The sequence below is a fragment of the Plutella xylostella genome, chromosome Z, assembly GCF_932276165.1.
Source record: "Plutella xylostella chromosome Z, ilPluXylo3.1, whole genome shotgun sequence".
In the NCBI taxonomy this organism is placed as follows: domain Eukaryota; kingdom Metazoa; phylum Arthropoda; class Insecta; order Lepidoptera; family Plutellidae; genus Plutella; species Plutella xylostella.
The window spans coordinates 1407489-1420466 of record NC_064012.1 but is presented as its reverse complement, the minus strand read 5'-3'; the positions used below and the strand labels follow the sequence as shown (position 1 = coordinate 1420466).

The 12978-nt window shown below is 36.9% G+C and overlaps 1 protein-coding gene across 2 annotated transcripts in view; it reads right to left on the bottom strand.

The window, feature by feature from the left end:
- Nucleotides 1-12978, bottom strand: part of LOC105382681 (G-protein coupled receptor 52) — a 54965-nt gene that overhangs the window by 36712 nt on the left and 5275 nt on the right. Inside the window, exon 1 of one of the 2 annotated variants that reach the window (XM_038121845.2) lies at nt 2734-3177. The exons of the other annotated variant lie outside the window; for it this stretch is intronic. The gene's annotated coding sequence lies outside the window, so the exon portion shown is untranslated. Of the gene's footprint in view, nt 1-2733; nt 3178-12978 lie in introns of those variants that run through there. 2 annotated transcript variants of the gene reach the window in all.

Sequence of the window (12978 nt, the reverse complement as noted above, 5' to 3'; positions counted from 1 at the left end):
ATTTCTGGTTTTCAAAAGCCTCTTATATTGTATATTTAGTTTTCTGTGAAAAACGTGTTTGCGTCAATGTTTTTCCATTTTATTTTTCAACGTCCATTCTGATGGGATTGATTGACACAATCTCCTGTAAATATTTAAAGTAAAAAAGCCTTTTTCTGTATTTTTTTATATTATATTATAACATATATTATATGTATACACAGTTAATACCTCTATAGAGCCGTTGTGGTAACGAATAATCCTCTCGAGAGGTCTCTGTATTCAAACACTGGCAAAATTATTTTCAAGTAACGAATTTAAGTACAGTCACACCATGACCGTTATGCAAGCACATTGTTATGCAAAAAATACACTCACGGGCAATGAAAAAGTTCCACTCACAAAATGACGACACCAAACGACCTCAATTTTTTCAAACATTTAATTTAAATTTTAAACAAAATATTACCGGTTTTAGTTGGTAATATCCTGATGTTCTGTTAAATGTACTTCAATGTTGCAGAAGGCGTCATTAAGCTAGCCTTTTCCGTTAGGAAGTAATTTGGTGCTTTTTTTAGTTGAACCTTTTCATTGCCCGTGAGTGTATTAGTTTAGCAGAGCGGTGGCAGCTCAGTCGGGTAAGCGCCCGCTTCTCACGCGAGATATGCGGGTTCGAATCCCGGCGCTGACATGTATCAATGAATTCTTTAAATTTAAGTACAATGTATACCATCGCTCTTACGGTGAAGGAAAACATCGTGAGGAAACCTGCATATCTAGATTTAGCACATCTAGATAATATGTAAACCCACCAACCGGCAGTGGACCAGCGTGGTGGGAAATGGTCCAAGCTTGGGAAGGCAGTTTAGACCTTGGGGATATGCACCAAGGTTCCATTCGAGAGAGCCAGGTGCAGGTACTGAAACCCCCACAGAGAATAGAATAAAATATTAGTTTATTTGCGATAAGCTTCGTAACAGTATTTTTTACAACGGTTAATAAATAAAGTTCACTTTATTAGTTCACTTCAGGAACACTTTCTCCACAATGCCCAAGGTTTACTGGAAGAGAACGCTTTTAGGATTAAGTTAGCCTATGTACAAATTTAATCATACGTGCAATAAAGAATTAAATAATAATAATACTAATAATAAACTGAAAAATAATAATAATAATGTCCTCCTAGTCGAATTTCGACTACGGCGGCCAATCTCATTTGAGATCAGCCATCTACGCAGGAACTGAAACTGAAAAATACTATATAACTGTACTACGCCTACCCAGAAAGGAAATGCGCAACAGTTTGCTGTCTTGCTGGATTTCAACCTAGGACTTTTGTTTGGGAGGCCACCGTCTTAACCACTGCGCCACCGCGCTGCAGTTTTCGCGACAGTTACATAATATTCAGTACAAAGAGATGACGGGCCGGCGCGTGTCGAGCGCCCTTGACCGCGGCTATCCTTGACACACATACAGTGCCTTGAACCAATTCCAAACAGAGTGGAATTTATCAGTGAGCGCGCCGTGATCGGTGCCCTCATACATGCTTACAGCAATACTATATTAGTACAATATAGAAAAATACTTTACTATAAAAACGTTAAACTAAAAGTTTCAAAATAGTTTACCACCGATCAAAGGATGGCGGAAAGAAATTCTTTTTTGAAATATATTACTCACACCATGTTTATTAAGTACTTAAAAGTTAAAAAGTGAATCTGTATAATAGTGTTCAAAAAACCCGCGACTAGAACTAACCATTTATCAATGAACCTTCTACTGATAGAGCTATTATTTACATTTTACAGAGATATATTTGAAATATCGAGATCATATAAACGGTCATGTAATTACTTTATTCGTATTTTTTGTACGAAGATAATTCATAGACCGGTAAACAAAACATTACCTCAAAATTAAACAGATTATAGGTAATTACTCATACCATACCCTAAAACTAAGGTGATAAACGTAAATAGTCTTACACATCCGGTAATCTAAAGATAAAGATAAAGATAAAAAATATTTATTCGGTGACCAGCACCACACACCAAAAATACACAAGGAAACAACAAATAAAACAAAAGAACTTATATGATTAAACTTATATAGGTAGGTACTTAATATTACAGAGATAACGGTGTCCAGCACCGAAAAGGCCCGCGCCTCAGCTTTCATCATAACTATAAAGAAACTCCACTTTCTCTACTACAAATTGTTCTCAAGTTGAGGTTAAGCACCCTGGGTAATGCTATCTGTCACTAGATACTAGATGTCGCCACGATAGAACGTAAACAAGTATAAAAGGGTATGTTTGCGCCTGCGTAAACCCTCGCCAAAAATAGAACCAGATATCTTCTTTCCTTTTGTATATGTTATCCCCCGATCAATTTGTGAACGTATGAAATTTCAAGCCTTAAGTAACCAGACTCTTAGATTAAATAATTCATAACTAGGTACATGACTACAAAATATGATACGAAAATTATTAGTTCAGAAACTTATTCCATTACACAAGAATGACTGTTTTACTTATTTCCTGATAACTAACTTCCCTAACCTCTCGCATACTTCTATTAAACAGAGAATGGTCGGGGAGCATTTCCTCACTCAATTAATTGATTCAGAACCCTTACAGTCGACCCCTAAGCACTTGAAATTAAGAATGAGAAAACTACAAATGCCATTGATATTACGTAACCACAACAACTTTCACATAACTTCTAATTCCCATTCCTTTATAGATAAACTTACCGTGCCTGGCTGTGCGGTGGGGAGTCTTTACACTTCACAATCACAGCTTAAGCTTGCCACAAGAAATGTGAGAAGAGTTCTGGTATTCCAGGTTGAATACTAGAGGGTACTGGGATGCGTGTCCGTGAAAACCAAGCAGTTGACCTTCAGCGGGGACTCACTGCGCAGCTGCACCGCGGGGCCCTGACCGCCCGAAGGTCGCACGCTTTCTCTACTACGATTATCTATACCATTTATTTTTAAACCGATATGCAAACTTAGTTACTAACGGAACCACTAAACACACAGCGCGGTTGGTGCAACAAGCGAAAAAACTACGGATCACTTTTAAGCGAAAGCGCTCTCAATAAGACACGTGAAATATTAAAAACAAGGTTATAACTTTCATCAATACTGACAGCCGTGCAGCGTTAAAAGCATTTTCAGTGTCGCTGTGGCGCTCAATTCTGCTTTGAAATTTATTGGAATATACACGGTTTTTTTTTAGTTTTTATTAAATTTGGGAGTGTGTGTTGTGATGGCGGCGCGGGCGAGGCGCGCACCCCGGCGAGACTGAGCGCGCCACGCGGTGTCAAGGTCGCCCTGAAGCCTTGAGGCCACTTCAAGTGCGCGCTCCCACGCCTAAACGATCAATAACTGTGTCAAATACCACACTCGACAACTTTTTGACAGCATAAACGTCGCGCGAAATTATACCCCGCCGGCAACGTTCATTATAGCCGGCTGCATTGTAAGTGCAGGGTCAATGACTGTCTGAGCTGCGAGGGCTGCGACCTTGAGTAAATAGCGCTGTAATTTGTGAAAATTTAAAATAACCCTCAGTAGAGGGAAGTTGCTATTCGAGTAGCGTGGAGGCGGCGGGAGGCGGTGGGGAATGCTACTGTCACTTTCAGGGATGCATGTATCGTTCCGGGCTCCGGATGCAGTTACATACCTACATGTAGCTGTGTGGGGCGATCGACTGATTCATTGAGACTTGCTAGCGCGCGAATTTCGCTTTACTGTTTGGTGCTTCTGATGCGGTGTGGCCGGTTTTAGTAAATGCTTTCACGACTACTACGGCTATAGCAGATTTACAAATGTTTGGGTAGGTATTTAGTTTCGGTATTTTGTAGCTGTAGCAGAGAACTCTGCAGCGATAGATTTGTTTGTAAAACAGTATAAGTATACATTGAAAAATGTTTTGCTCAATACATATTTTGGTAAAGAATCTTATTTTCTACGTTTCGTATGTTGGAATTAGAATAATGTTATATAAACCGAACACAACCATCAATTGCCTGTATTTCATCATCGTAGGGATTTGTTTTTATTAACATTGATTGTCTGGCACCAAACAACACCCATTATAAATTACAGCATTTACACCTTTTTCGTTGAAAAACAATGGGATGAATTAAATAAATAAAACGAAATTGGTCAAATAAACTAATAAAGGAAATAAAATGCGCAGTACTGAGCGCTAATCGCCGTGAATCGCTTTATAAATACTTGCTTAATTCTAAGAGTCACTGGTTTCTCGATGTTATCTTACCTCTGTTTGTTGATTTATCGTATTTTGTTCACTCCCATTAATTAAACGTAATTATGGAATGTTTATATTTATAGTTGCTTTTAGTAAACATTTCTCGATATCTAATTTTGAATTGAATTACCTCTCGTTCATCTACCCTTTTACTACATATTTACGGAAAAAGTAAATACTAGTAGACACGTGTTTTGATCTGGTTGTTTAAGTTCCTACTTTAAAGTAACAGTCGTGATTTCTTAGATACATAGTGATGCAAGAATTGTACTCCCTTGATGTTTATGAAGCTTGAAATACCGTGTTTGTAGATAATTATGAGGAGTATAGACTGGTCTGTGTGGAACGGACTTAGAGCTAGAAATAGCATCGCAGATACCAGCTACGGTTTGGCATCCGTGTAAGACACCACAAATAAATTAAAAAAAAAGAATAATTATTATGATTTCAATCTGGCTTGGGCGTAGCGGCGTAGCAACGCTGCTACGAGCTACGCCGCTACGCCGTAGCCGTAGGCTTCAAGTCATAATAATAATAATGTATGTTACAGGAAATGCTAGAACAATAATCTTGGTTCAACAAATAAATATTAATGCTAATACATCAATACTAATAATTTATATTTATTTGTGCTTACAATCTTTGTTTTATGTTACTTTTTATTAAAACAATTTTTAACATTCAACTAAGAAAGTAAGTTGTAAATTTAAGGAGGTAGTGTGCTGTATTTAACGTTGAAACAGCAGTAAGTAAGGTATATTTGTACTAGGATTACATTCTCTGTACTCTACTAATTATATAAACAGATCGTAGATGGCCTCATGTAAACATTCTAGTTGAGACTAATACTGGTGTTAATTCCAGCCTGTTAAGCCAGCGTAATAGTTTTAGGTGCTAATCCTATTTCTAAATATATGTCAAGTTAACTTTTCTTGTGAAGTCAACTGTGAGCAAAGATTTAAGTACTTACTTATATAGAGAAGATATAATCGCGAGCAATGACAAAGTTCCACTTACAAAAAGGCAATATTTATTTAATTTAAACACAATATTTAAGTTTGGGAATATTCTGATGCTGTTAAAAGTAGTTTAATATTGCAGACTTTGTCATTAAGCTATCCGTTTCCGTTTAGGAGTAAGTTGGTGCGATTGTAACTGGAACTTTTTCATTGCTCGTCAGTGTACTTAAATGTTTCAATATAAAAATGAGACGATTATTTACTATGAAAAAAACCTTTTTTCGTTTTGCTATGCTGTTGGAATTTAGTAGAATTGGGGCGGCTGTGTACCTCGGTAGCTGGCAACTCTCCAAGACGGTAATTTATGTATCGGGGTCAACACTGGGTGTGTAACAGCGAGGCATAACTGAACCAGCTTTTATACCTAGCTGCGAATGCATCTACGTAAGCTAAATTATACACAGGTAACGCAAGTAATAAACAGGTTTTTTATATTAAAATGCACGCATGCGAGATTTTGTTTTACACAGGCTGCTCAAGGAAAAACAGATTTACGTCTCCGTAGAAACTTTGTTGACTATGTGACTTTTTACTTGCTATATAGAACACAGTTGTTTTCATGAATTTCCACGGCTTATTATATCACTTTTGCAACCCCCTGTATAATGGAATTCCGAACAGTTTAACCATGTCTAACGCGAATCGCAATATAGCGAGGTTTATCTACGTCGATAAACGTGCCGTGTAGCTAAGACAGGGTGTGAATGGCCTTAATTTCCCGTCCGTGATTGTAAGTCAGGCTATACTCCCAGACCCATAGAAAAGAGGGTCGTTGAACCACAGTGATCTCCAACCATTTTTGGCGAGATTCAAAAACGATTTGTTTTATCCAACTCCTTGGTATGATAGTGGTAGACACATAGGTCAATGACCGTTAGTTTTTGTTGGTAGGTTGGCTGGACGAAATTGCTTTTGCCAATAAGCCCGCCCTTGTATGCTTTTACTGTGTTTTTCATTTGTTATTTATACTATGTACAATAAAGTGTTCTATTTTTTTTCTATGTGTTTGATACATCGTTTCGCCTGTGTGAAAATCGAGCACGAGAAATGAAGATTGGATGGTGTTCTTGACAAAAATGTATATTTAGCAACTGCAGAAAATTATTAGTCATAGTAGTAGTAGTACATAAATTCCCTTGCAAAAAAAAACCGGCTGAGACATTGCGATAGATCGTCTGCTTCAACCTCATAGGTATAGTTTCCATAAATAATTGTATAAAAACAAAGAGGCGATATTTTATGGGAAATAAAGCATTAGATAAATAGAATATTCTTTATTAGTACACACACATAAAATAAATTATAGCATTACTAACTAAGCGAGGCCGAACACTAACAGCGCAAAACCGTAGGCCGAATCGCAACTGCAGTACCGTTTAAGTTTGTTCTCAATTCAATGGACGGGATAATCCGCGCACAATTGCAAGACGCGCACGGATGTAGGCGCGGACGTCCGCGCCGCTGGAACTAGGCCGGCACAAAGCAGATGTAGAAACTTTTTAATTAGAGCGAGTGTGCCTGATTGTACGTATAGTATTGTATAAGTAGTGCCGGGATTAAAAGGGAAATCATGAGGTTTAATACGGGAAATTTGTTTATTGTTCTGTTTATTGTTCATTTATTTATAATATTTCTTAATAATATATACAGTGCTCTTAAACCTATAAAGGTTTGAATGGGCACACATCACTCATGGTTGCCATTCATAGTTAAGTAGGTAGGTATTATGTAGGTATCTAAAGGTACAATTCAAGTTCTTAATACAATACAAAATGTAAGACCAATACATATTTGAAAATGTTAAATATAAAACACAATCTAGCCAAAGTAAATGAGAGGAATAACACATTAACAAATAAAAGCGTAATTAACAAATAAAAGCGTCATGCTCACGCATCTTCAATATATAAGTTACCTATGCATATGCACATAAGTATAGGTCGGTATATGAATACACGCTAAATATTTATCGCAGTTTTGGACACTGCGCGATCGGCACGGTGAGTGATACCGGTTCCTTATCAGCGCCGAGCGGGTTTCGTCGTCGCCGGGTCTTTCCTGTTTGGTCTAATTTATCTGTGGAATTATGAGCGGTTTTTTTTAAGTTTTAACAGTTTTAAGGTAATGATAGGAAGTGTTGTTTTAATTTTATTTTCAGGTTTTTGTTGTTAATAGTTTTTTTTAGAGTTTGAGGTAGGTCGTTAATAAGTCTAGGTATTAAATATTTATCTGTTCTTTTACCGTAAGTGTTTGTGCACCTATATGTGGTAAGTTCTTTATTGGTCACTTTTCTAGTTATAATTTTATGTTGTATGGGTTTTATGAGATCTTGGCGATTATATTGTTCAGTGAGAAGTGCGTATTTAACTTTTTTGGATATCGGAATAACTTTGCAATGTTTGAACAGTTTAGCGTAGTCGTCCCTATATAAAACTTTGACATGATTAGGAACTATTTGTTTAAGGCCTAATTTCACACCATTCGGTTAGGTTAAAAATACCTCGGTTTGGTTACTTGTTGGACCGTTAAGGTTAGTGAGTGTCCCACCATGCTAAATCACGGGGTTAACTCCCTTGATCGGGTGATAAACTTGATTGCTGCCGTGGGGTTCCGCTAAGACTTGGTTAAGACCGGTAACCAGGCAACGGGTTGTTTACTTGTCACTCATTCTGTCAAGATTCAAGATGGAAAAATGAATAGAAGCATATTTTACTTACTTACTTTACTTACTTACTATAAACAATATACGAACTAGATGTTGTGTGACATAAAAAATGAAGCGAAATACTGTCTGGGTTTTATATAATGTCAAACCGAGATAAAAGTTTAAATTTAATGTCCTAACCTAACTTGGAACCGCAATATAGAAACACAAATTGATGGCCCTACCTGGAAATCGAACCCGGGATCCATGGGTGGTGAAGCTGAGCTTCTACCACTAGACCACAGAGGTAGATTCAAGAAGTTAAACCTAATGACTTAATGAGAACTATTGAATTAAGTGAAAAATCTTCTAACAAATATTTTAAAATAAGGTCTTAAGGTTTAAGAGAAGTTTCTTTTGCACTGACACTCCATCTTGTTCGTTGTATTGTTTTTCAAAGGGCATGGCGTAATAATATTATTTTCAATGACGGATGTCAAAAAACAACCTCGGTAGAAATAGTAACCATGGCAACCTCAAAACCAAAAAGTTTGGTTGTTTGAGGTTGTTTGAAATCACAGAGACATAGACAACAAATTTCAATGAATATGACAGAATATTGAGTGAAGTGTGAGGGAAATGAGTGAATGATACACATAATGCTGGATTTATGAATGGTCTGTTAAATTTTCGTCGTGGGACTCATCCAGTTAACAAGGGTAATAATCCTTAAACGCTTCGTCAGCAAATCCGTTATTGAGACTGTAACTAACAGAATCATGAGAAACCAGGTGTAAGTATTCTAATCTGTAACAGTTCAATTTGATCCAAATATGTTTTATATGTGCGGCCATAGCTAGTCAAGCCATAACTTACTATGGACTCGGCGAGAGATTTATATATGTTTAAAAGGATATTGTAAGGTGTTCTATATTTAATAATTTTAAATTTAGCCATCAGCGCACGTAGCTTGTTACAAACTTTGTTTATATGGGGGCCCCAATTGAACCGACTATCTACTGTGACTCCAAGGTATGTGGCCTCGTCCACTAAGTCAATTGTTGTACAATCCCTGCAAGAACGTTTGTTGTTGTGGAGGCACTTGTGGCATTGAGATATAAGCTTGGGTGATATGTCACTCATATTGTGGCTGGATCGTATGTGCATCATCTGGGTCTTTTTAGCGTTGAGTACCAGACCGGCATCATGCAACCATGCACAAATAGTCGTGAAGTCTGACTGGAGTTTTTTCATCGCTACTCTGATATTCTTATCCGAATTAGGTAGGGTTTGGTTTTAAGACCGATTCACAAACTGTATATAGTGCGAGTGTTAAGTTGATGTACATCGCTGGGCTTGTTGTATAGTATTTGAAAACCTTTTGAGTCGGCGATACATACTCAGTAATGTATGTGTACTTAACACTCGCACGAATGTTTACGGTGTGTGAATCGGCCATAAGGTTTGGTAAGAAAAGCTTACAGTATAGTCAACTTTGTTTTTACACAAGAAATTATAACAAATAATAGAAAAAAACTTAAAACTTACTGTTGTACAAGCGATCTCTGGTAAACCTAAAAACTTCGCATGGATGGAAAGTGATTATAAAATATACTTTATTTCCCTACCTAAACACTACCTAAACATGACGTAAAATAGTTCGATAATTCGTTGGAAATTTTCACTTTTCATGTTGTTACAGGTCAACTCAATTTAACTGTGTTGATTTGGAAACTTACCCCCTTATTCATAGAAAAGTTACAATACGTTTTAACTAATAAACTGTTTTGTCCCTCTCTGTCAAAGAACAAATTGTCCTTTGTTGGAGAGGGACAAAACAGTTTATTAGTTAAAACGTTTTGTAACTTCTCTATGAATAAGGGGGTTAGTTTCCAATTAACACAGTTTTATTCCATGCAGTAGGCAAGTCAATTCACTTTGTCAACTGAGTTCAATTTGCTGCAACACTTTCATCGGTTGTTATTTTTAATTGGAAAAGACAGGAATTGATTGAAAATGTTTTCGGAATTGCTAAAGTAATTTATTTCCGAGCTTGTACCCTATTGAAATTGTAGTTCTTGATATTTTAACCTTATTATTAAATGTAAGTATACGTACTTTACAATACCTAAGCCTTATAGTATTCACCTGCGCTAACTATTTCTGTCATGAGCACCCATGGCTCCTTACTGATTATTAACTCAAGGTAACATCTTTAAATACTCATAAAAGCACTTAAACAATTACCTACTGAAAGTTACATTTTGCTTTTAAATATACTAATAAAATTGCAACCTTTCACCCGGATCGCTATTATTAAAGTCTCGAAGAAGTTGGTCCGGCTCAGACTAGCTAATGGATATTTACATAGCAAAATACACAAAGTCTTTAAGTAAGGAAACTTCCGTAGCTATGCCTTTGAAAATAAAATTATTTGAACTGCAACGAAGACGGAGCACTTCTACACTTTTGCAGATACGTAATCCAAAAATATCTTATACCTAAGTTTCGAAGCCTCTATATCTAGAAATAAAATATGCACGAAGCTTAAAATATTGTGATTATATGAGAATCAAAATGAGGATGAAATTGTTGCTTTAATTAAAAACTGTTTTTTACCAACGTAAACGTTTGTGGTAACGCATTTGATCATGTTGCACAGTTATAGTAGTCGGACTTTAGAATCCGACGAGAATCTAAGTATACCAGGATTTAAACATGTCAATATTAACGTGAGGTATTTCTTATAACTTAATATTTTAAACATATATTTGCTTTATTTGATGCCAACGCCAGGACGAGAATTGTTATTCCGTTTTCCGAAACGGATTAAACGGATCCACAAAATAGAATTAATAAAATAGCTCGGATTTTGCGCACATATTTTTTCAGAGCTGCTCTTTTCATTCAGCTCTTACTGTAAACTGAAGTTTTCAATCCAAAACATTCCATCACTACTGGATTGATCGACGAGCGTTTGTTCATTCCAAGTCTATATTTTACGAGCTAGATTGGTGCATATAAAGCATTCATCTCCTATATAGGCTTTTACTGATATAAGTCGTATTAATAAAGTAAGTACTTACTATAATTTTAAGTTTTAATACCCTACCTTAATAGACACACGCACTAACGATCAAGACTATCTTCATTATTCTGTCTACATTCTCTCCAAAAAGGGTTACAGTTTCAGTACAACAAAACTTCCATTAAAAGCAACGCAGTTCGAATAGGGGGGAGAAACGAATTTTGAATTTCGAATACCATCCGCACAATTATATCACACGCTCGAATATTCCACAGAGCAGGCCGAGAATTGGGCTCTACTCTAGATCGCTGGATCCATACCAGGCGTACACCTATAGCTACCTAGTTATAGCTATACCAGTAGCTACGTCCCGACCTCACCCCTTAGCTTGGCGTCTCTCGCATTTGGGACACGACTCGCGTCTTTTTCACTCTTTTTGACACTCGTATCTTTTGTCCCGCAGCCGCAGTAGACAGCGCCCGTAGTGGGAACTAACTAAATGTGTTCGTTGGAATAGCCGCTTCTGTCTGGCTGGCAGAACTGATTTAGATAACTAGCTAGTTATGCATAATACCTGTCTGAGATAATATTGTATATAATAATATATTAAATAAATAATATAGAGTAGGGAAAACTCAAAATCCATAAAGAGCTTAATCACTTTCACTAAGAAACTAGAATTTGGTCGTTTTTACTAAAACCTGATTTTTTTGAAGTTTTTGGTAAGAAGTTACAAGTTGAAGTCGTATGACATGAGGCTCAAGCACTGTAAGATGGATTCGCTGGAGAAAAGGAGGGATATTTTAGATAAATATAGTGTTTCTATCCAAACTATTGAACGGTAAAATCAGCTGTCCCAACTTACTGTCAAAAATTAATGTTGGAGTGCCATACAACCTACCACGCAGACCGATAACACCCCTGTGCCCAGATCGGAAAAATGCAGCAAATCCCGCGATTCGTAGACTTTGTAATTTTTTTAACAAACACAGCGGTTCTGTAGATATTTTCACCCACTCTGTCGCAAAAATAAAAACCACATTATTACGCAAGAATAATTGTTGACCTATGCCTACCTAAGTATAATGCTACCTATCTACAAATAGCCTAAGTAATTGTAATTACCTTTGGGTACGAAATACATAGTTTAATTATAGTATAATTTAGTAACCAATACCCATCTGTATTACTAAAGCATGTGGTGTCTTCTTTTAATTAGCCTGTGTAATTACTTTTAATCTGTAGACGTAAGTAATATATAAGGCATGTTATGTTACACTCGCTGTAAGAAGACCTAAATAAATAAATAATATATTTTTTTGGAATTTATAAGAATGAAACAATAACATATCCCAAGGAGCGGTGGTAGCTCAGTCGGGTAAGCGCCTGCTTCTCACGCCAGAGATGCGGGTTCGAATCCCGGCGCTGACATGTACCAATGAGTTCTTTTAACTTAAGCACAATGTATACCATCGCTCATACGGTGAAGGAAAACATCGTGAGGAAACCTGCACATCTAGATATGTGAACCCACCAATCCGCAGTGGACCAGCTTGGTGGGAAATGGTCCAAGCTTAGGAAGGGGGTTTAGACCTTGGGGATATGCACAAAGGTACTTACACCCCCACAGAGAATAGAACATCCCAAAATAAATTCTGAAGCACGGCGATTCAAATTTCTCATTCAAAGGTACCTATAGGATTGAAGCCAATCAGAAGAGCAAAATAATGAACCGTCCTCCTCGAGCTCCAACCGGAAGCGGACCTTAATGAAACCATCGAACGGCATCGCCTTTTTGGATTAATTAGCAGCCAGCCAGAGACACTTCTATAAAATAAGATACTCAATCGTCTACCTTTCCATTGAGTGCGATGAAAATATTCTATTTCTACTTCAGGGCATTAGGTAAGTACAAGCGCTAGCGCTAGCTTTGATTTAACAGCGTTTTTTTTAAACTGTTTATCATGCTTAGTTTAAATTTAAGAACCTACCTCCTAATACCTACTAATTAACTAAGAATCTCAAGGTA